General features: G+C 38.7%; 1 protein-coding gene across 1 annotated transcript in view; it reads left to right on the forward strand.

The window, feature by feature from the left end:
• Window positions 1-23523, forward strand: part of atg3 (autophagy related 3) — a 119054-nt gene that overhangs the window by 19108 nt on the left and 76423 nt on the right. The gene's annotated exons all lie outside the window — the stretch shown is intronic.

Consider the following 23523-nt stretch of genomic DNA (forward strand, 5'->3'; position numbering starts at 1 on the left):
CGCCTGAAACACTATGAAAATAAAATAATAATAATAATTTAATAGTAATATTTATTAAAGACAGCTTTTGTCTCGGTCCGGATGACATTGCGTTTGGGTCCGTACGCGGACCCAGATCCGCCAGTTGAGTAAGTCTGCTGTAGTGATTTAATGTTTCATCTGGCAACAATTCTTTTTAACCCTAACTGATGCAGTGATTAGCATCTCATTTCTTAATCAAACATGACGGAAGACGTATCCCGTGCTCATGGAAAAGACGTTACTGTGTTCCAGAAGGGTCAAATTATTGGCCTGCATCAACCAAAGAAAGCAACTTTTTGCACTACTCCTTCACTGCCTTATCTTTTTTTTTTCTTTCTATATTTTGCTGCTTTTTTGCTGCTGTAACACTGTATTGGGCCTTTTCCACTACCCTTTTTCAGCTCACTTCAGCCCAACACGGCTCGCGTTTCGACTACCTCAGAGCAGCACGACTCAGCTCACTTCAGCCCTACTCGGCACCCAAAACTCACACGGTTTTGGAGTGGGGCTGAAGTGAGCCCAACCGAGTCGAGTGGGGCTAGGGGCGTGAGGAGACACTCCCCTGTGCACTGATTGGTGAGGAGGAGTGTCCTCACATGCCCACACACGCCCCGCGAGCACGCTGGGATCTGTAAACACTGTAAACCTGGAAGAAGAAGAATTACGACAAACTAACGTTTCCAGCAACACTAACGACTCCATGTCCTCCATGTTTATTGTTTACTATCCGGGTCGTGAGACTACCGCTTAAAAGCTCACTGATGTCACTGTTTGCGCCGCCTAACGACATCACGTGACGTCCACCTACTTTCGCTAACTCCACCCAATGTGTCCACCCACTTCCAGCCAGCACGGTTCAGCGCGGTTGTAGTCGAAATGCAACTCCAACAGCCCCACTCAGCTCGATAAGGTATTAGGCAGAGACCTGTCCACCCGTAAATTTGACGGGCAATTGCCGATTTCAACGGGCAAGTATACACACAGACGGATACTGAAACGGACGATAATGCCGAAAATTTTCGCACATGAATACTCCCACATGTCATCCGATAAATCCAGTTATGTTCCGCCCACACACGGACTGGCCATCGGGAGTAGCGGGAGTTTTCCCGGTGGGCTGGTGGTTCAGCGTGGGCCGGCGGAGAAAAAAAAAAAAAAAACAGTTGCGCGCTGGCCTTTAATATGATAAGCAATGTTAACAGTTTCTTTAAGAAACTGTTAACATTGCTTATTACAGTTGCGCGCTGGCCTTTAATATGATAAGCAATGTTAACAGTTTCTTTAACAAACTGTTAACATTGCTTATTACAGTTGCGCGCTGGCCTTTAATATGATAAGCAATGTTAACAGTTTGTTAAAGAAACTGTTAACATTGCTTATCATATTAAAGGCCAGCGCGCAACTGTTTTTTTTTTTTTTTTTCTCCGCTGGCCCACGCTGAACCACCAGCCCACCGGGAAAACTCCCGCTACTCCCGATGGCCAGTCCGTGTGTGGTTCCGCCATCATTTACAAATCGTAAGAAACACAGTTTAATACGAAAAATACTGAAAACTTGAAATGAAAAATCAGAATATTTCATCGTTTCCGCCATTTTGGCCCGCACTGAATCTTGTAACATGCGGACTGAATAAATCGCGAATTCTGATTGGTCGAAAATTGCCAAACACCCTGCGTTGTAGTTTCCTCTTTCTTGGCGGGAGAACCGCATTTTTTTTTGCTGACTCACTCTTCTGGATCAAGATGAATCCCAACAAACGCCCCAAATTGAATGTGACAAAAACTGATTCGTTTTTCCACAAAAAGACAGAAAAGGTATGTGTGATACATTGATTAACAAGGGGGTTTCATTGGGGTATGGTAAAATAGAATACTGTTGGGTTTTTTTTTTTATTAAATACTGTAACTAGATCAAAAGATTATATACAATTCATTGTTGTTTATTTTCTTTTCACTTTTGTTACCAAATCAAACACCGTACATACATCTGATACATTCAGGAGTGAAACTGAAAAAAATACAAAGTAAAAATATGCAATATTTCTGATCAAAAATTACACGCCATTTCACCCTGAAAATGTCCTAGAATGCAGGAAATGAAGTCTAAATTTCAAAAATTTTCTGGGGGGGCATGCCCCCAGACCCCCCTAGAGGGACTTCGCGCCTGCGGCGCTCGTCTTCGCACCTGCGGCGCTTATCAGGATTATATAAAATATTATTTTTGACTGGTAAATTTCTTTTTCTGCCTAATACCCTACAGCTCGACTCAGCCCAACTCAGCACCGCACGGCTCAGCCCAACTCAGCCGCGTTGGTAGTGGAAAAGCCCCATAAATTTCCCCTTGTGGGATAATAAAAGGCATCTTATCTTAACTAAGGAGACTGCTGAAATGACTGGAATTGGGTTAAGAACTGTCCAATGCATTAATAAACCCTGGAAGGCTAGTGGTGAACCCTCAACTTTGTGGAAAAAATGTGGTTGGAAACAGATCCTGACTGACCATGATCAGAGATCACTTAAATACTTGGTTAAGTCAAATTGTTAAAAAAAAAAATCTACAGTAGAACTCGCATCTATGTTTAATAGTGAAATTAAGAGCATTTCCACACTCGCAATGTGATGAGAACTCGCAGGATTGGTGCTAAACAGCTGTGTGGCCATAAGAAAACCACTTGTTCGTGAGACTAATTGGAAGAAAAGGTTTCATTTTGCCAGGGAGCATAAAGGTTGGACTCTGGAGGATTGGGAAAAGGTTATGTGGTCTGATGAGTCCAGATTTACCCTGTTCCAGAGCGATGGGAGCATCAGGGTCACAAGAGAAATGTATGATTGTGACAATGTGGTGTGGGACTAAACCGTGTCACATACAGGGTTAGTCAAAATTGTGTTAACACTAATAGATTATTGTTCTCTTGCAGATAGACGTATGCCATGGGTGACCGGTTAAACAGTATTGTTGCTCGCTGGTTTTTGTGTGTTGAACACGATCCAGGCCTAGAAATTCATATATATATATATATATATATATATATATATATATATATATATATATATATAATTTTTTTTTTCCCACCAGCCAGCCGGACTAGTTACCTTCCAAAGTAACTCGCCAAACAGAAAATCAACTCGCCAAAATTTGTTCATGTATGAATTTTACTTCTGTCAAAAATAACACAAAAGAGAGTAGTTACCATTGTTCATGACTAATGTGCGTTTATTTCAAGACCCGAGTATTTTGATACTGTTGTTAAATACATAAATGAGAACAACACAGAGCACCATAATATAATATCAACAAATAATAATATATTGGAAAACTTGGTGTACGAGTACTGAAAACAAATATACTTACTATCATGACTATAGCACCTAAAATATGTCCAACATGCTTTCTGTATTTAACCATTTATGAGAGAGAAAGCATTAGGAGCTTCATATTGACTAGAAATCAACTTGAAAAAAATTAAATATTCCATAAAAATCGTATCGCAGCCAAGGCCTACCCTGCTCCCACGTTTGCTTATAAGTCCTTTGTCGTTTCTCCTTCTCGTACGCTTTATCGGAGGCCTTTTTCTCCTCTTCAGACCGAAGTCGCTTTGTCCCCGTCTCTGGCGGTTTCTGTGCACCTTTCAGAAAATTCCATATCGCAACGTAGCTTTGGCAGATCTAGACGTAAACAACAACAAAAACACGTGTTTAAATGGGCGATAATGTGGCCACATCTATTGAATTTGATAACGTGATTACCACGATATTCAACGAGATGCGTTATATGCATGTGCAGTAGCGAAAAAAACCAACAGCCTGACTCGTACACGATGTGATTCGGAATTCTTCGGTATTTTCCGTCCTGCCGATAAACACATCGATTAACACAGACACGGCACGCGCTTAATATGTGGCGGCTTTAGTTGACGGTGTGTCTGAATCTTCGCTTCATATATATTATTTATTTTCAACTAGCCAGCCGGGCTGGCTAGTGACAGGAATTACCCGCCAAATTAAGTCGCCTCGGGCGACCGGACCACCGCGAATTTCGAGCCGTGCGATGGCAAACAGGTTGAGACCGTCCTGTAAATCATCTTGCACATATGATGTATGTTTTTAATTGTTAACATAATTTTGACTAACCCTGTACTCCAAAAGCACACAGCGCACTTGTAGAAATGGCAATGAAATATGCAGAGTGTTTTGTAATAGTGACGAGTCTCAGGGTTTGGTGGGGTGGGGGTGTTTTTGGCAGGTCTACTGTGGTTATCAATCCAGGTTCCTGTGTGTGTGGGCCAGACATGCAGCGTGCTTTCAAAAGAGAGGGAGATCATTCATATAGAAAGTGAAACAACATTTTCACACCGTCTGCACTATGCGAGAGGTACTAGAAAGGGCTGCGGTTTGGCAGTGTAATCAGTAGCAACATTGCCCAATGAGACAGTTGTCACGTATGCGTGCACGCAGCTCTTGGATAGACGCGAAGGAGGCTTAATAATGTTCACTAGATTACTGTTGAAGTTTTTACGGGCAATAGGTTTGCTAGCTGATGTGAAGAAATCCCCTTTGTTTCCGCAGTATGCCGGTGTCATGAATGGTTTGGTTTTAAAGGCATAATTATTGACGGGTGAAATTTGTAGCATATTTATGATGAATAATGAAGCTTGGGTACCTGTGTGAAGAGAAAACTAGGAAGTCTGTGGGCCTTAACAGTAGAGTGTTCTTCAACACAGGTGAGTGGCCAGTCATCTAAATGGAGGCTAGAGCCACAAAAGATCCTATCTGCATTAAAAGCCCTTTTTACACAGATGGTCCCTAATATTGGTGTAAAGCAGGCACCTCAATATTCTGGCTTTAGTCATTCACACGGAACCAAATAAAGCCGGCAGAAAGCCGCACCAGCGTGTTTTTATATTGTGAGCCAGCGTTCTGCAACCAGAGGCATGATGTGAGACAACGGAGCATCGGCGTCTATGGTGACGCATCTACGCATCGGAAATACACTATATTGCCAAAAGTATTTGCTCACCTGCTTTGACTCACATATGAGCTTAAGTGACATCCAGCCATTATTAAAAAAATGTTCTGTTTCCGGTCCACCGGCCGAGTGAGTGCCGTTTGTGCGGTCGAAATTTTTTTTTTTTTACACGCCGGTTTTTTGACTTTTTTGGGGGGGTTCGTAAATCTAAAATCGAACTTGACATTTCCGCATTCCCAGGGCTTTCCACTAAGGCTCATACTAGCCAGCCATGACAAATAAGTAGCCAGCCGGGGGGAGGAAACACAAAATAAACTCCTGTGCACGCAGTTCCCAGGATTAAATGTATTTTCCACAGACCATTTATTTATTCACTTTACTCAAATACAAAGTAAAATGGCATTAAATCTTCTTTCTTTTCTTGCGTATTGCATCATGAGGCGTTCCTGGCTTGTAAATCTCTTATTTTCGGTGCATGACACATTCACGCAACTGAGCATGCTATGAATTAACAACGACAACGGTCTGCAGTGGGGCTACACAATTACACACTCAGCGAACATTTCTCCATTTGTGTATGAAAATACACTCCAACCACTCAGTTTGGTTTCATTTACAACCAACGGTGTCTTTTGATGCCAGCACGTAATTGAACGAGAGAAGACTGGTTTACTAGAGACAAAATAAGCGTCATCTCTGCTTCTGTTCCCTCCAACAGCCGCGGATGAGTTACTCTCCCTTGATCAACGAAGTCTGCGGGGAATTTGTGGTTATTATCGGTACAAACAGCGCGAATCACAACTCAAATGAGTGCGGTTCAGTTTGACATTATTGTCAGTCCGTTAGATAAACATTTAATTTTATTAAAATCGAAAATTAATATTTCGAGCCTGTGGGCTACAAAAATAATAGTCATTAAAGTAGCCGGCTGGACTTAATTGTGTAGTCGGCTGTATGGGCGGCAGCCGGCGCTTGTGGAAAGCCCTGCATTCCGTGCAGAATATAGAACTGAATCAGCTCTGCGCATGCGCCATGCGGCACAAAAAAATGGCAGCCACCATGAAGGAAGGAGATCCGGAGTTTTCAAACATTTGCTTAAGTGTGAAATCGCAAAATGGTATTCTAGCGAACAACAAAATAGTAAAGATTCAGAAAAACAAATCATTCAGTGATCATTTTAATAGTGTAATTTCATCCGAACTAGGCCTAACGCTCGATTTAGAACTACAAAAAGTCCGTGTGTTGGACATTTTAAGTACCTTTTGTAAAAGTTTTGCAAATGTTGCAGTCAGCATTTAAAATGCTAACTTAGTTTTTGTACAAGTTTCAGTTGATTAAACTGTCATTTTATTAAATGTGTCTGCTTTTGTAATAAAAAAGTACTGAAAGAAAAAGCAAACACAGCATTGCGATTTCTTATCCATCCATATATATATATATATATATATATATATATATATATATATATATATATTAGTGCTGTCAAAAATGTCGCGTTATCGCGTTAACTTGACTCAATTTTAACGGCGATAATTTTTTATTGCGAGATTAAAGCTCTGTGACATGATGTAGGTTTTTCATAAGCTTTTGAAACTGCCAGGAACTTGGAACAGAGACTTTGCTTAGAAAAACGATAGCAGCTAGACTGTAATGCCACGCCCTGCACAGGGTGGCGGTACTGAGCGATACAGTTGCAAACAGCCAACAAAGAAGAACCCAACTGAGCAGACAAGTTGAAATGGAAGCAGGACGAACACTTCTAGACGGAATGTTTCAATTTAAAACATTAAAAGATGGCTCGGTAGATAAAACTAAAGTAATTTGCACTTACTCTCGATGTGAACTTAGTTACCATCAGAGCACATCCAGTTTGAAATACCATTTGATGGCCAAACACACCGGTGATTCAAATTCGTTGTACTGCTCCACTCAAAGGACACTTTTCATTTTGTATCAGCCTTTTTAAGGGGCTGCTCTTGTGCCTACATATTTTTTTTTTGTTTTTTTTCTTCTTTTATGGCAAATACTTCTCTTCAAAAGAAACTAATGAAGAGTAAAATAAAACATTTTTTTATTTTCACAGTGATGTGCACTTTATTTTTCATCCCTTGGTTTTCTCATCTAATATGGAAGTTATGGATGTCAGTGGCTGTGACAAGACGTGTTATGCTCTGCAATAAAAAAAAAAAACATTGGTACAAAGCAAGCCCATTCACTTTTTAATGCTGATAAGAGAATTACAATGGTTTTTCATGTGACAAAAATGTGCGATTAAATTGCGATTAATCGCGAGTTAACTATGACAGTCGCGACATTAATCGCGATTAAATATTTTAATCGCTTGACAGCACTAATATATATATATATATATATATATATATATATATATATATATATATATATATATATATATATATATATATATGAGTGATTCCACGCTTATGGGTACTGAAATGGGGACATGAACTTATTTTTAAAAATTCACCTAAAACCATTTCTTTTTTTGCCATCAGGTCACAAAACATGTAATCTTTAATGAATGATATGTTAAAAGATAACTTTAATTTTCTGAGCTGTAATAAAAACATATTTATATGCCAAAGTCAGAACGTAACAGAAGTGTTGTGGACATATATATTCTCAATTTTAACAATGTAGAATTACTTTCTGAAACATAGGAAGGTGATGTTTTAGCAAATATAATTAATAAACATGTGTAGTAGAATAAACATACACATTCTTTCAATAAGATTAACATGGTATATAGCTAGATTGTAATTAATTTGTAACAGACGCGAGATGGACAATCGTAACAGAAGTAATGTAACAGACATCATTTTGGAACTCATAGGCTTGACTTTGGCATATAAATATGTTTTTATTACATCTCAGAAAATTAAAGTTATCTTTTAACATATTCATTAAAGATTACATGTTTTGTGACCTGATGGTAAAAAAAGAAATGGTTTTAGGTGAATAAGTTCATGTCCCCATTTCAGTACCCATAAGCGTGGAATCACTCTCTCTCTCTCTCTCTCTCTCTCTCTCTCTCTCTCTCTCTCTCTCTCTCTCTATATATATATATATATATATATATATATATATATATATATATATATATATATATAAATAAAAAATCCCTCCCTCCCGACTGAATTTTTTTGCTCACCCGGTGGACAGGAAACAGATTTTTTTTTTTTTTTAAGGATGGCCTCCCATTCCTAACCCATAGGGTTCAATATGACGTCGGTCCACCCTTTGCAGCTAGAACAGCTTCAACTCTTCTAGGAAGGCTGTCCACAAGGTTTAGGAGTGTGTTTATGGGAATTTTTGACCATTCTTCCAGAAGCGCACGTGTGAGGTCACACACTGATGTTGGACGAGAAGGCCTGGCTCTCAGTCTCCGCTCTAATTCATCCCAAAGGTGTTCTATCGGGTCGAGGTCAGGACTCTGTGCAGGCCAGTCAAGTTCATCCACACCAGACTCTGTCATCCATGTCTTTATGGACCTTGCTTTGTGCACAGTCATATTGGAAGAGGAAGGGCCAGCTCCAAACTGTAAAACCAGTCTGCATGCCTAGGGGCTTGATTTTATACATCTGTGGCCATGGAAGTGATTGGAACACCTGATTCCGATAAATTGGATGGGTGAGCAAATACTTTTGGCAATATAGTGTATGAGCGGAGTGTTAAGGTGGTTTTTGGTAGCTGTGCACATTTATACCTCTTTTGAAACACCAAGCAAAGTTGCTGAGCATCATAGGCAACACATCACTTCTGTTAAAGAATTCATGTTTATTCAAGTAATTGCGTCAGTATATGATATGGACATGTGTTTTACTGGGAAAAATGCCACTTGTATTTTTCATACGAACTACATCCGGGACATTTGAGTAACCCTTTTTTTTTTTTTTTTTTTTTTTTTTTAAATATTTTCACTCATGAAGAAATCGGTGAAGGGTTGTTTTACAATCAGGGTACAAAGTTTGTGTCACAGGGCTCCAAAATTCAAGTTGATTCAAACTGGTTTTAAAAAAACCTATCAAATCTGCACTTTTGGAAGTTAATACACATATAACATAGGCATGTAAAATAGTTTGTATTATAACAAGATTAAGTGTAGCTTTAAAGTGCTGATGACACGTTTTTGACATCTTTAGCGATGTTTTATAACATAAAAAGTAATTCCCGATGATCCATATATTAATTCACGAAGGTGCCTATTTTACAAGTTATGATAAACGCAGCTATTTGGGCAAATTTGACAGGGCTGCAGCACCCAGGAGACGGAGGAGGAGGAGCTATATGACGTCAGCGAAAGAACCTTCCTCCTAACTTACCAGTTTATTGTTGATGTGGCAGGTGTTCAGTTTATCATTATTAGTATTTTTATTATACATTATTATACATTTTTTTATATATATGTATGTATGTGTGTGTGTGTATGTATGTGTGTGTGTGTGTGTGTGTGTGTGTGTGTGTGTGTATATATATATATATATATATATATATATATATATATATATATATATATATAATGTGTATGTGTATATATATATAATGTGTATGTATGTATGTGTTATTATGCCTTCGCGTTGTGTTGCCGGCTTTTGCTCCAAAACCCACAAGGATGGGGTAAGTTTATTCAAGTTTCCCAGAGATCCCGAGCTGCATGCGAAGTGGGTGAGGCAAGTCAGGCGCACTTGTGACAAGTGGGAGCCCTCACCAACATCCGTCCTGTGCTCTGAACACTTCGATTTGGATTGTTTTGACACCCTTCCCAGCTTAAAAGAATCTCTTGGGTGTTCAGTTCAGCACAAACATGTTACTACCATCAGCAGTGCCTACACAGTGTTGCCAGATTGGGAGGTTCCCCGCCCAGTTGGGCGGTTTCAAGTGCATTTTGGTGGGTTTTGAACATATTTTGGGCTGGAAAACGTCAGCAGTATCTGTTGCCAGATACCGCTGAAGTTTTCCAGTCCAAAATATGTTCAAAACCCACCAAAATGCACTTGAAACTGCCCAACTGGGCGGGAAACCTCCCAATCTGGCAACACTGCCAGTATTCCGGAGGGGGTCTACTAGTAGCTATGCCGGATCCAAAGACAGTCCTCCTGTCAGAACGTGTTGTGAAACGACATAAGATAAAGGCACGTAGAGCTATAGATTCTACATGATAATCATAAATGTAATCATAAAGTCGGCGTGATATCAGTCATATTTGCTTGTGAAAGCTTGCGGCTTTCATGTAACTGCCGCCTAGCAACGAGAGGCAAAGGGTAAAGAGGGTAGGCTATCATAGATTCTATTCGGAAGAGATCAATACATGATTGCTTAAAAATTAGGTATTTTAACAATTTGCATCCGTTTTGTGATTATCGTGACACTTGTGTGTTATATAGAACTGTATGTCTTATCAGCACATCGAGGATCTTCCACCGGAGGCTTTAGCAAGTACTCGTAGCAACACTACACTTTACCCTTTGCCATACGTTGTTAGGGAACGGTAGCAAGTACCCCGATGACCGACTTCAAGAATATGTAGAAAAAAATTCAGAAATTATACTTTTCAAAAGTCATTTGAGCTTAGTGTATTGCATTTCCATTTATATTGTAGGTTCTTGCTGATGTTTTTGCGGAGTATGACGCAGCTGCTGAATCAGAAGCTGCAGAGTTTGTATGTACTAGTTGTGAACATTCACATTATTATCAATCTCATTTATTTAAAATCAGATAAAATCATGCCATCATGATCACTGCTTAAAGTACCAGTATTTGGTTGTTGAAGAGCTAGCACTAGAGAGTTTACCGGCGTTTTCATGCGCCATTTCCATTGAGTAGACAGCCAGTGAACCGCAGCGTGTTCTTCCACTGACGTCACAGCATGGCCGCGAGACACGGACCCAGTTTTCTTGCGCTGTGCAATTAAAAGTTGGATATTCGCGTAACAACAGCTTCTTTTCACGTAGTTATAACAGAAATCTAACATGTTTGCCATGTTGTATAGTTTATTTAAGAAATTGCATAGAGTCATGTTCGTGTCATCAGCACTTTAAGCAGGGCTGGGAGAAACAAATGAAGTGATTCTCGGAAAGGACTTTTTTTTTGACAATTCAGAATCCACTACTTCCATAGTGCTTTTAAATATAAGGCTGTAAGCTTTGTGTTAGTGGTCTCTAATATTTTATGTCCCAATATCTTGACCACATTTTAGGATGAAAATAATCATTTTAGATATGTTATTTTATATTGAAAAATTAGAAGACTTTTTTTGACACAATTACATACTAATTTGATCAAAATAGTCTGAAAACTTACTGGCATTCAACATTAAAACTTAACTATGTTTCCAATGATATGGAACCAAATATGTGTTTTATGGTATAAAGAATGATTTAAGTGCATCCCTTTTGGAGCTACCTGTGGTCAAAAAAGCACTTTTTCTAAATGACACGAGTAATTTTGCTAAATATGACATATATTGCCATACATTCACCAAAAATAACGTTATCACCAATTTTTTTTGCATGGTAAATAGAGCTATCACAGGGCTGCAATAAACAACCAAGTTTATTTAGTCAAGCCTTTTGATATTGAAGATAAGTGTTAAATGTGATTTTTAGCTTGCCTACCCTGATTTGTAAAACAACCCTGAATTGTTTTGATAAATTTGGGTACTTTTTGTGTTGATTATAATAAAAAGAAAATCGTATGTTGGCTTGAAGATATGAAGTTTATCTTCTCGTATTGAAAAAGTCGTATTTTTTTTTCATATGAAATACATCACAGATCTGAGTGACCAATTTAAATAATATTGGCTGGCATTGAGTGGTATATCAGATATATTCCATTCAGCTAGCATGATCTTGAACAAGTTGAAGAGGAGAGAGAGGGAGATGTAACGAGGAGTGGCGAGACTTGTGCAAGCAACGTGTTTGTGCCATCAGAAATACGTTGAGGAGAAAATGAAGAGAAGTTGGAAGCGATTTGATGCAGAAAGGCCTGTGGACCTTAGACGCTGTAGATAGAGATGTTTGAATTCGTGCTGGTCTCAGTTAAGAATTGGTCAAAAGTCACACCCCTTCTATACAGGTGTCAGAGAAGAATGCCCATTGTGTATTCAGATGTTTGTACAGAACGCAAGGTGGAACGAAGGCCTAAAGTTTTCGCCTTGAACAGGCCATGCAAAAGGGGCTAAAGTCTGGTTGACCACTTAAGTAAGGTTTAGATATATCTAGAACTGTATCATCACCTTCTTGAGTAAAAAGAGTGTTCTGGAATGTGACCAGCCTGGCATCTTAATGATGCATGGTGTGTGCCGAAGTATTGATTTCATGAACATCATGAGGTATGCAAAGAGGACAGCTAAGTTGAGAAGATATTAGGGGAGTCAAAACCCTGCGGCATCACCATCCAAGTGTACCGTTTCCCTTTTGAAAATGAAAGCAAACCGTTACTGGTTGTCAGGCTCAACAAGAATTGAGTCACTAGCCAGGTCAATTACAGAAAACCACTGAGAATTTGTTGGGATGTTACAGTATATTTGTATGAGATTTTGGGACAATTGGACAGACCCTCCAGGATGTTGCGATTTGCAACTTCAACGCAAATTCAACCAATCCCCGTGAATTCAGGGCGGTGTTGCAATCATATCCGATCACCGCAACTTTTCCTGCAAATTTGACCAATCGTTGGCGTCGTCTTGAGGTGACGTCGACAAACTACCTTCCGCCTTACTTCCGTGTATACGTTTAAGAGAAGCAGCATGTGCGAGTCAGTGTTTATGTAGGCTTAAATTCTGTTACTGAAAGTGTGTTATGTTTACAGTGAAGGACTGTGTGCACTTTATTTTTTTACTTGATACAAGAAATTAATGGATGCCAACATTTTTGCCAAAATGGTATTTTATTTTCCATTGTTTAGGCAGCTTCAGTATCATACTGTGAGATTCTGTTCAAATTGTTTTTTTTTTTCTTCTACACTGAGTGCAGAATTATTAGGCAAGTTGTATTTCTGAGGATTAGTTTTATTATTGAACAACCTGAATATGTATGGAAGTTAGAGTGGGGCGTTTTTAGTTTTGGCCATTTTAGGAGAATTTGTATGTGTTCAGGTAACTTTCACTGTGCAGAATTATTAGGCAACTTAATAAAAACCAAATATGTAGCCATTTCACTTATTTATTTTCACCAGGTACACTGATATGACAACTCCAGATTTGCAAATAAACATATCTGACATTCAAACACAAAACAAAAACAAATCAGTGACCAATATAGCCACCCTTCTTCATGAGGACACTCAAAAGCCTTCCATCCATAGATTCTGTCAATTTCTTTATCTGTTCACGACCAACATTGTGTGCAGCAGCAACCACGGCCTCCCAGACGCTGTTCAGAGAGGTGTACTGTTTTCCCTCTTTGTAGACCTCACGTTTTATAATGGACCACAGGTTCTCTATGGGGTTTAGGTCAGGTGAACAAGGGGGCCATGCCATTGTTTTTTCACCTTTCAGACCTTTACTGGCTAGCCACGCAGTGGAGTATTTGGACGCATGAGATGGAGCATTATCCTGCATGAAAATCATGTTCTTCTTGAAAGATGCTGACTTTTTCCTATACCACTGCTTGAAGCTTTCTTCCAGGAACTGGCAGCAGGTCTGGGAGTTGAGTTTGAGTCCATCCTCAACTCGAAAAGGTCCAACAAGCTCATCTTTGATGATACCAGCCCATAGCAGTACTCCACCTCCACCTTGCTGGTGTCTGAGTCGGAGTGGAGCTCTGTGCCCATTACTGATCCAGCCACAGGCCCATTCATCTGGCCCATCAAGAGTCACTCTCATCTCATCAGACCACAGCACCTTAGAAAAATCAGTCTTAAGATATTTCTTGGCCCAGTCTTGACGTTTTATCTTGTGTGCCTTACTCAGTGGTGGTTGTTTTTCAGCCTTCCTTACCTTGGCCATGTCCCTCAGTATTGCACACCTTGTACTCTTTGACACTCCAGGAATGTTGCAACTCTGGAATATGGCAGAACTGGATGCTAATGGCTGCTTGTTAGCTTCACGCTTGATTTTCCGCAGATCATGTGCAGTTATTTTGCGCCTTTTTTTTCCACACGCTTCTTTCGACCCTGTTGACTATTTGCAATGAAACGCTTGATTGTTCGGTGATCACGTTTCAACATCTTTGCAATTTCAAGAGTGCTGCATCCGTCTGCAAGACATCTCACAATTTTAGACTTTTCAAAGTCTGTCAGATCTCTCTTCTGACCCATTTTGCCAGAGGAAAAGAGGTTGCCTAATAATTATGCACACCTGATATAGGGTGTTGATGTCATTAGACCACACCCCCTCTCATTACACAGATGCACAGCACCTGATGTACTTAATTGGTAGTAGGCTTTCAAGCCTAAACAGCTTGGAGTGGGACAACATGCATTAAAAGGATGTTGTGGTCAAAATACTCACTTGCCTAATAATTCTGCACTCAGTGTATGAAGCCTGAGCCATTTATTTTATTAGTTTATAATTATTGTTTAATTTAGTCTTCAGGAGAGACTGCCTGCACACAGTACTAGTATTAATAGTTTTTTTTTTTTCTTACATGAAAGCTGAGGCATTTATATTATATTTGAAGGTAACTTCATGTTGTGCTGTGAGGTTCTCTGCACTTAACTTTTGAACCAACAGGTGCATTTGGATAAGTAAAGCCTATTTTTCTGCATTTTTGTAGTCCTGGTAATCTTTTATATTGGTAAAGATGTTTATAGGACCATTTCTCAGTGTCTTTGTTTTTTTAATCAATAGTTTTTCAGTAATAACTTATTACTCAATTTTAATCACAAAAAGAGAAAATCGCAACAATTTCTTGCAACTTTCACTTCCTCCAGCAATGTAATCACAACAAAAACCTAAACACCGCAACTTTCATCGCAATTTTTTGGAACCCCCCCCGCAACATCAGACATTTTAGCCCGCAAAAATCACAAAAAAGGCCCGCGAAATCCTGGAGGGGACCGATTGGAGCAGTAGGGTGGATGGCTGCATTCGCCAGCCTGAGATCTTGAACGTGTATTTACTGTTCTTTAGGCATGTAACAATTTGCCCAGTTCACAATTTGATTTTCCCACAATATTTTTGAAAATAAAATTCAATGAAAAATTTTATTACCAAAAATGCTGCATTTATTTTACTATTCTTTTTTTTTGTTTGTTTTAAAGATTTTTTGGGGGCTTTTTTCACCTTTTATTGGATAGGACAGTGTAGACAGGAAATGAGCAGGAGAAAGAGATGGGGAGGGATCGGGAAATGACCTCGGGTTGGAATTGAACCCGGGTCCCCGGATTTATGGTATGGCGCCTTATCCACCTGAGCCACAACGCCACCTTATTTTACCATTCTTTATCGACTTCAGTGTTTCCCCTAAGTTTACTGGGGGGTACTGGATGAGGATGGTCACCTGCAGGACCCCCCGTGTGGCTCCTATTACAGAGCATTTGGACTTGAACAAACAGTTAAAGGAATCCTATTTTAAGTCTTCACATTTATTTTAGAACAATAATTGGAAAAATTTTTATAACGGAACTGCACTCCTGGTTTTTATTTTGGGCCTTAAAGTGTGTGCGTGTGCTTTTGGTCCCAACCGGACCCTACCAAAAAAAAAAAAGGTTGGGGAAACACTGAACTTCAAAATTCCTTTTGTTAAATTAAAAGAAAGTTTGTCATGTTCTTAAAAACAATTATTTTCAAAAAATGTAAGGTTGGAGTAAAATATAATAAATGGCTCGGCTTTCTTGTTGAACCCATTTGGACAGTCAGTCGCACAATAGCCCTTTCTCATTTTCTGTGTGTGGTGGGGTGGGTGTTTTCTTAAAATTAATTAATTATTTTTTTAAAGTGTATATAATGTCACATCATTTGAGTCATGTTACTTCTACCTACAGTGGGGTCATGTGCATTCTCTCTTGTATGTTATTGCCCTCTACTGTTTAAACAATGCAATTTCAGCTTGGTAAAGGTACTATATGTAACACGTATGGCTTACTTTTTTTTTTATTTCCATGTTTTGAATAGTCATACATTTGCACTGCAGTTTATCGTTGCATGATATATTGTTACATCCAAGGCATTTGACACAGTTGACCATGTTATCTTGGTAGATATTCTTCATAAGATTGGTCTATCTGGGCAGGCTGTAAATTGGTTTGCAAACTACTTGTCAGCTAGAACACAATGTGTTCAGCCTGCTGGGTCGTCATCTTCCTTCCTCCCTGTTTTAAAGGGTGTCCCCCAGGGTTCCATTTTAGGACTGCTGCTGTTTACCATTTATTATCAATAATCTCTGTGATAACCTGTCTAATGCTGCATACCATTTTGATGCAGATGACTGTCATCTATTGTTCATTCCCATCTGTAGTTCAAACTCTAGAATATCTGGGCCATTTTCAAAAAATGTACCTATTACAGTAAAGAAGTCGTCTTCACTTATTTTTCAATTTCTCATCAGAACAGAGGGGTTTAATTGAAAAATGATTCACATAACTGCATAGACAATAAAAACCTCTCTAAATTTTCATACTGAAGTTTTTATCTTATTTAATAAGAAAAATAAGGGATTTGTTATAATTTTTCTTTACCGTTACCAATGCAAAAACTAATTATTCATAAATAGAGCTTACATTCTTGAACTTACTCAGGAGTAAATTTTATTTTTCACAAAAATAACTAATTAGGTGTTTAAACAAAAGTATTGAGTACATTATCTGATTTTTTTTAATAAATTCAAAAAATATTGTGTTACTTTAGTTTCTTTACCGTTACCCGAAAACATTTTTGAAAATAATTAGGTCCTAGTGCTTGCTAAAGGGGGAGCTGTTCGACATCCTGAAGTGCCAGGATGTTGGGACTCCATTTTGAATTTTTTTGAGGCAGTGGAGGCTGAAAGGTGAGCAAAACATTTCATTAATTACTCATGTCACACAAATGTACTTTCTTTACCATGATGCACATATCATCTTATAGACATCAGTGATCAAATAGAAACTATTTGTAGTTAAGTTTGAGTGATGAAATATGAGCAATTATTTGAAAGCATAACTGTCATGCTGTGTTGTAAGAGAATGAGACACCTCTTTACCGTTACCATATACTTTCTTTACCATTACCATTCCTAGTAACGGTAAAGAAACTTTGGTAACGGTAAAGAGAAAATCATGCATAAATGTCTGGGTTTTTTTCTAGATTTCCGGGCCAAATAGGCAAATAGAATTGAATTTAAAATATTTTAAGTCATTGTGTACCAGATTAAATATAATAAAAGCTTTTTTGGTATGGTAACGGTAAAGAAAGCCACAATTTCAGAAAAATTAATTTTTTTTAATAAAAATAATAGGAATCTAGCTTTGCTGATTAGTAGGACTTGATTTTAATCAATAGGCAATCTTTTTGTACATTTATAGAATGAAAGAGTGACAGGTTTTTTTCATTTCTTTACTGTAATTGGTACAATTTTTTGAAAATGGCCCATCTGCAGTCTGCCTTTGATGTTCAGTTTCATCTGACTTGGCTTAAGCTGGTTTTAAATGCAGACCAATCTAAATTTTTATTTTCTAATGGGAAATGGCTGCCATCTATCCTTTCTAAAATTTTAACAGCTCAAGGTGTTGAAATTGAGAGGGTCACATCATATAAGGCCAAAAAAAAAAAAGTGTGTTTCAGGTAACATGAAATACTAAAATAAGGTCGGTAGGTAGGAAAGGTTTTTTTTTTTTTTTTCCTTTTGTTCGAAAAAATTAACACAAGTAAACATCTTACAAAATAGTATTTTGGCACAGAATCCTTTATACCACACATCATAATAAAATAAAAGTGTTTTAAATCTTTAAACGAATAAAAAAAATATCGCAAGAGTTCGAGTTATGATCTACGGAAGCGTATTGCTGCCACACTCAAAAAAAATTGGCTTAGAATCAAGTAATTACGTGAAAAGATATTGTTAAAGTTATCACGTTTTTACAATATATTTATCATGTAATAACATCACGTAATTTCATGATACGAAATTATCACGTTATTTTATGATATTTTCATGTAATAACGTGAAAACACCTCATCAAGAAATAATGTGAAAATAACGTCCTAGGCTAGGCTACTTCCATTAAAAGCAGACGGCCTAGCCTAGCCTACTGTAGAACTTGGGTCGAGCAAAAACACCGAGCAAAAACATGGCTGAATCCTGAATGACTCCTATTTGTATAAATAGGGGACTACATAGGCAGCAAAACGTAGTGTTTCTCCCTGCCATGGAAGTGCACTTGTATACTGAAGAGGAAGCAATTTGCATTACAGCCGTGAATGAGGATTCAAAATGGCGGCTTGGCTCAGTTTTTCCTTCCTCCTTCAGTATACAAGTGCGCTTCCATGTTTATGCAGGAGGGCTGATAGAAGTGGCGAAACATTTTACTTTTTATCGTTTCTTTCACAACTTGAATGCGTTGAAACAAAAAATTATGACAAACTAATACCGCTTACACTAAAATATCGAGGGAAATTTGTAATAAAAACTTTACGGTCGGCAATTTCGACGCGGAAATTCTCGATCGGTCGGGTTACCGGAAACACACTTTTTTTTTTTTTTTTTTTTTTTTTTGGCCTAAGTACCTGGTCATTATTATTGATGAGTCCCTGACATTCAAGTTACACATCGACAAACTTGTATTAAAGCTGAAACTTAAATTAGGTTTCCTTTTTAGAATTAAATCCTGCTTTTCACTCCAGGCTAGGAGACATCTGTTTTCAGCAAGTTTTTTGCCCTTATTGGACTATGGGGATCTACTCTTTTTATGAATGCACCTGACCAGTACTTAAATTGGACACTATCACTGTGCCTTACATTTCATCACTGGCTGTGGCGTTCTTGTACATCATTGTACTCTGTATAACATAGCAAATTGTCTATCTCTGTCTCTCTGCAGACTTTCACACTGGTTGATGTTTGTTTGTAAATCTATTCTTGGGCTAGTTCCTCCTTATTTGTCTTTATACTTGCGTCTGAAACAAAATTGACACGGCCTGCGCTGTAATAACACGTTACAGATGTTAGTCCCTGGAGTGAGAGCAGACTTAGGAAAAAAGGCTTTTAAATATGCTACTCCCTCGTCGTGGAACAATTTAAAAAAAGAACTTGAAACTGTCAGAGGTGATAACCCTGGGTGAATTAAATCCATTTTAAAAGATGGAGAAAATACATCTCTTGTACAATGCACTTTTTTTTTTTTATTATTTTATGGTTTTAACTGAATTTTTAACCTTGTTTTTAGCATTTTAACTGAATATTGTTTTATCTGTAATGTTACACCAGGTGCAGCTGTAATTGCAGTTAGGGATGGCGAAAACCTAAAAAAAATCTTGACCGACCACCGAGCCTCATTAGCCGGTTAAAGTCGGTTAACCTATGAGTTTAAACAGGGATGCAAACGGCGTGCCTTTTGGCGGATGCCGACTTTTTCACGGCTGAATCGTGCAGATCCGATTTTTTTTTTTAGGGGGGGGGGCGTTGGAGTGTCTGAATAATTTCATCAGAGTAAATTCTGTATTAAAATTACTAAATAAGCAAATGCCGTTACAGTCCGTGAAACATAGGAAGTATAAGTATGAGAAGAAAACAGTAAATCAGAAAGCTGCGCACGTTTTCGCGGAAGCTGCGCAAATGTGCGCAGCTTTCTGATTTACTGTTTTCTTCTCATACTTCCTATGTTTCATGGACTGTAATGGCATTTACTTATTTAGTAATTTTAATACAGAATTTACTCTGATGAAATTATTCAGACACTCCAACGCCCCCCCCCCCCCCAAAAAAAAAAAGGATCTGCACGATTCAGCCGTGAAAAAGTCGGCATCTGCGCCTTTAGTTTGTGTGGAGAGATATGATCTGCAGTAACATGCATTGTTGGCTACAGACCAAAACATACTTTCAGAATGCACTGGCCAAAGCAGGACTGAACTCGATGTGCCTTCTAATAATAATTAAAAAAGAAAACAGAATAGTAATTTGTAAGCTAAAAAGCCTGTGTCTACACTTTTCTTTCGCCGAGTGGCAGCTGTCTTTAACTGGGGCGGGACATGACTGAATGGGTGCTTCTGATTTGTCAGCTGTCTTTAACTGGGGCGGGAGGGCGGGATATGACTGAATGGGTGTTTCTGATTTGTCAGCTGTCGTCCTTACACCGCATGGCATGCCCCAAGCGTTTACAACACAGAATTCCAGGTTCTCCGCTCCAAAATCGGCAGCTTCAAAACGATGGATTTTTTTTTTTTTTTAACCGACAACCAAAAAAAAATTAACCGGTTGACGTTGATTCGGTCAACCATCGGTCAAACGGTCATCGGTTAACATCCCTAATTGCAGTAAAAGGCGGCTCTACAAAGTATTGCCTTTTTTTTGGGGGGGGGGGGGGGGGGACTACCTATGCGTGCACCAGATTTCTGTTTTTTCATCTGAATTATTGTTTGTGTCACAATAAAACAACAATTTGCATCTTTTAAAGTGGTAGGCATGTTGGGTAAATCAAATGGTGTGGGAAACACCACCCCGCCCATCCATTTTAATTCCATCTTGTAATGCGATGAAACAGGACAAACACCAAGGGGGATGAATACTTTTGAGAGACACTGTATAGCAGGGGTTCTTAACCTTCTCTGCTTTGAGGCCCATCTATTCATACTTGTAACAAGTCGGCGCCCATTAACAAAAAATCCCCAATTATTTTGGCTCATCTTTTCTATTAGAATCTAATAATCTATTGTAAAGTGTATTAACGGAATGCAACATCACTCCATGTTACCCAGGAATTAAATAAGTGCAATAAAAACAAACTCCTTTTTTAATTTTGCGTATTGTATTCAGAACTCTTTGGATGTGCCAGAAGTCACCAGAAATCTGCATGCAGGGCATTTTCAGTTAAAAGGGATCAATGATCCAAAAGTGGAGTCTGGTCTTTTAACACAAGAACTTCTTGCCATGTTTGTGTCCAGAAAACAAGCAAGTTATTAAAACCAAGAAGCACACTCAAAAGAAGTGGGTATAGAGACCACTCAATGGGATAGAGCCTTACAGGTTTAACAAAGAAGGATTTTTCCTTTGAGTTGGAAAATTATCCATCCGTTGAGTTCTCAGACGTCTCAAACTACCTGGTGCTGCAGTCATCGTTCTACACGGACAAACAGATGAAAGCCTGGAGGTGAATAATGGTTTATATGTGGCTAGGTTAAAGAGCTGGAGATCAGGACACGAGATAGACGGTAGTAGACGGGTCTAAGTGCAGGAAGTGTGTGTATTAGCAGGTGTGATATATTTAAGTCATTTATTTTTATAGCGCTTTTAACAATAGAAATTGTCGCAAAGCAGCTTTACAGAGAATTAAAGACTTAGACATGAGCTACTTTTATCCCTAATTTACCCCTAATGAGCAAGACTACGGTGACGAGGAAAACAGACCCTCCAGGATTTCGCGATGTTGTGATTTGCAACTTCAACGCAAATTCAACCAATCCCCGTGAATTCAGGGCGGTGTTGCAATTATATCCAATCACCGCAACTTTCCCGCAAATTTGACCAATCGTTGGCATCGTCTTGAGGTGACGTCGACAAACTACCTTCCGCCTTACTTCAGTGTATACGTTCAAGAGAAGCAGCATGTGCGAGTCAGTGTTTATGTAGGCTTAAATTCTGTTACTGAAAGTGTGTTATGTTTACAGTGAAGGACTGTGTGCACTTTACATTATTCTTTACTTAATACAAGAAATTAATGGATGCCAACATTTTTGCCAAAATGGTATTTTATTTTCCATTGTTTAGGCAGCTTCAGCATCATACTGTGAGATTCTGTTCAAATTGTTTTGTTTTTTTTTCTTCTATGAAGCCTGAGCCATTTATTTTATTAGTTTATAATTATTGTTTAATTTAGTCTTCAGGAGAGACTGCCTGCACACAGCACTAGTATTAATAGGTTTTTTTTCTTACATGAAAGCTGAGGCATTTATATTATATTTTAAGGTAACTTCATGTTGTGCTGTGAGGTTCTCTGCACTTTAACTTTTGAACCAACAGGTGCATTTGGATAAGTAAAGCCTATTTTTCTGCATTTTTTGTAGTCCTGGTAATCTTTTCTATTGGCAAAGTTGTTTTATAGGACCCTTTCTCAGTGTCTGTTTTTTTTAATCAATAGTTTTTCAGTAATAACTTAATTTTAATCACAAAAATAGAAAATCGCAACAATTTCTCGCAACTTTCACTTCCTCCCACAATGTAATCGCAACAAAAACCTAAAAAACACCGCAACTTTCATCGCAATTTTTTGGAACCGGGGAATATAGAAACTGGTTCTGTCCGTCCAGTCACGTTTTCATTTCTGGGCCATATCTTTTAAAACTACTGAAGATATCTTCATGAAACTTGTGGGGAACTGTGTCTGTAAGAGTCCTAGCAAGTCATCACAGTATTTCTGCTAATAGAAAACATGATGAGTACAGATAATGGCGCCATGGTTAGAGCCCTTGCTTCTCTGTCCTTACATGATCCTCATGAAGGCTTTAGTGCTATCAGTGAAGAGGATGTTCTAAATCCCACTGGACGAGCATCCTCTGTCAGATTCAAGAAGACTATCTCAACCAAAGAGACCATACGTCATCGGCTCTCTAAACAGTCACTCGCTCATTTCCAACTTTTCTCGCGTGGAGCTTAACGAGCATATCAACACCTACAACATAGCGTTCGTATGCGTACAAGAACACTGATTTATCCTTGAAGAAAATGATCCAGACATAATTGCCCATAATATTGGTAAAAGAACTTTGTTTACTGCTTCAGCGTCAAAGAATGTCAGTGCTGCATTTGGAAGAGTTGGCTTGACCGTCCAAACACGCCTCCTTCCTTTACTTACAAAGGTAACTAGAGTTAATGATTGAATTGTCACAGCAGTATTCAAAGGAAATCCAAAAACTTGTTATAAGCTGCTACTCCCCACACAATCACCTACCCGGTATATTTAACAACTGCAAAAGTACAACAAGAAAATAAGTAAAGTGCATATGCTAGAGTGTGGTGTTGTGTTTTTTTTTTGGTCCCCCCCCCCCCCCCCCCCCCCCAAACTATCATAGCACGTTGACTGACTTCTGGTTAAATCGTAACCTGCCCGTAAATAAGGAGAACGCACCCAAGTAGGCAGTGAGTATTTCTTTGGTCAACATCATGCCTTGCATTCTATTGGTTGGTGAATTCTTGACAAGGTTTTCACCAAAAAACGATAGACCATAGAAATCGTTGAGTAGAAGATTTGCGAGCGCACAAAAGCTTTCATGCGGGAAGGTGGTGGTAGGGAGCTCCCATTATCCTTGGTAAACACAGAGCATACTCGGGTCATTAAATATTAAAAGTTAACTGAGAGAGTGACCTCTAAAGGGCAGGAAGATTAGTATTTGCCTTTGTTACAAGTCCGAGCGGGGGCGGCACGGTGGTGTAGTGGTTAGCGCTGTTGCCT

Source organism: Neoarius graeffei, chromosome 4 (genome assembly GCF_027579695.1).
Source record: "Neoarius graeffei isolate fNeoGra1 chromosome 4, fNeoGra1.pri, whole genome shotgun sequence".
Classification (NCBI taxonomy): domain Eukaryota; kingdom Metazoa; phylum Chordata; class Actinopteri; order Siluriformes; family Ariidae; genus Neoarius; species Neoarius graeffei.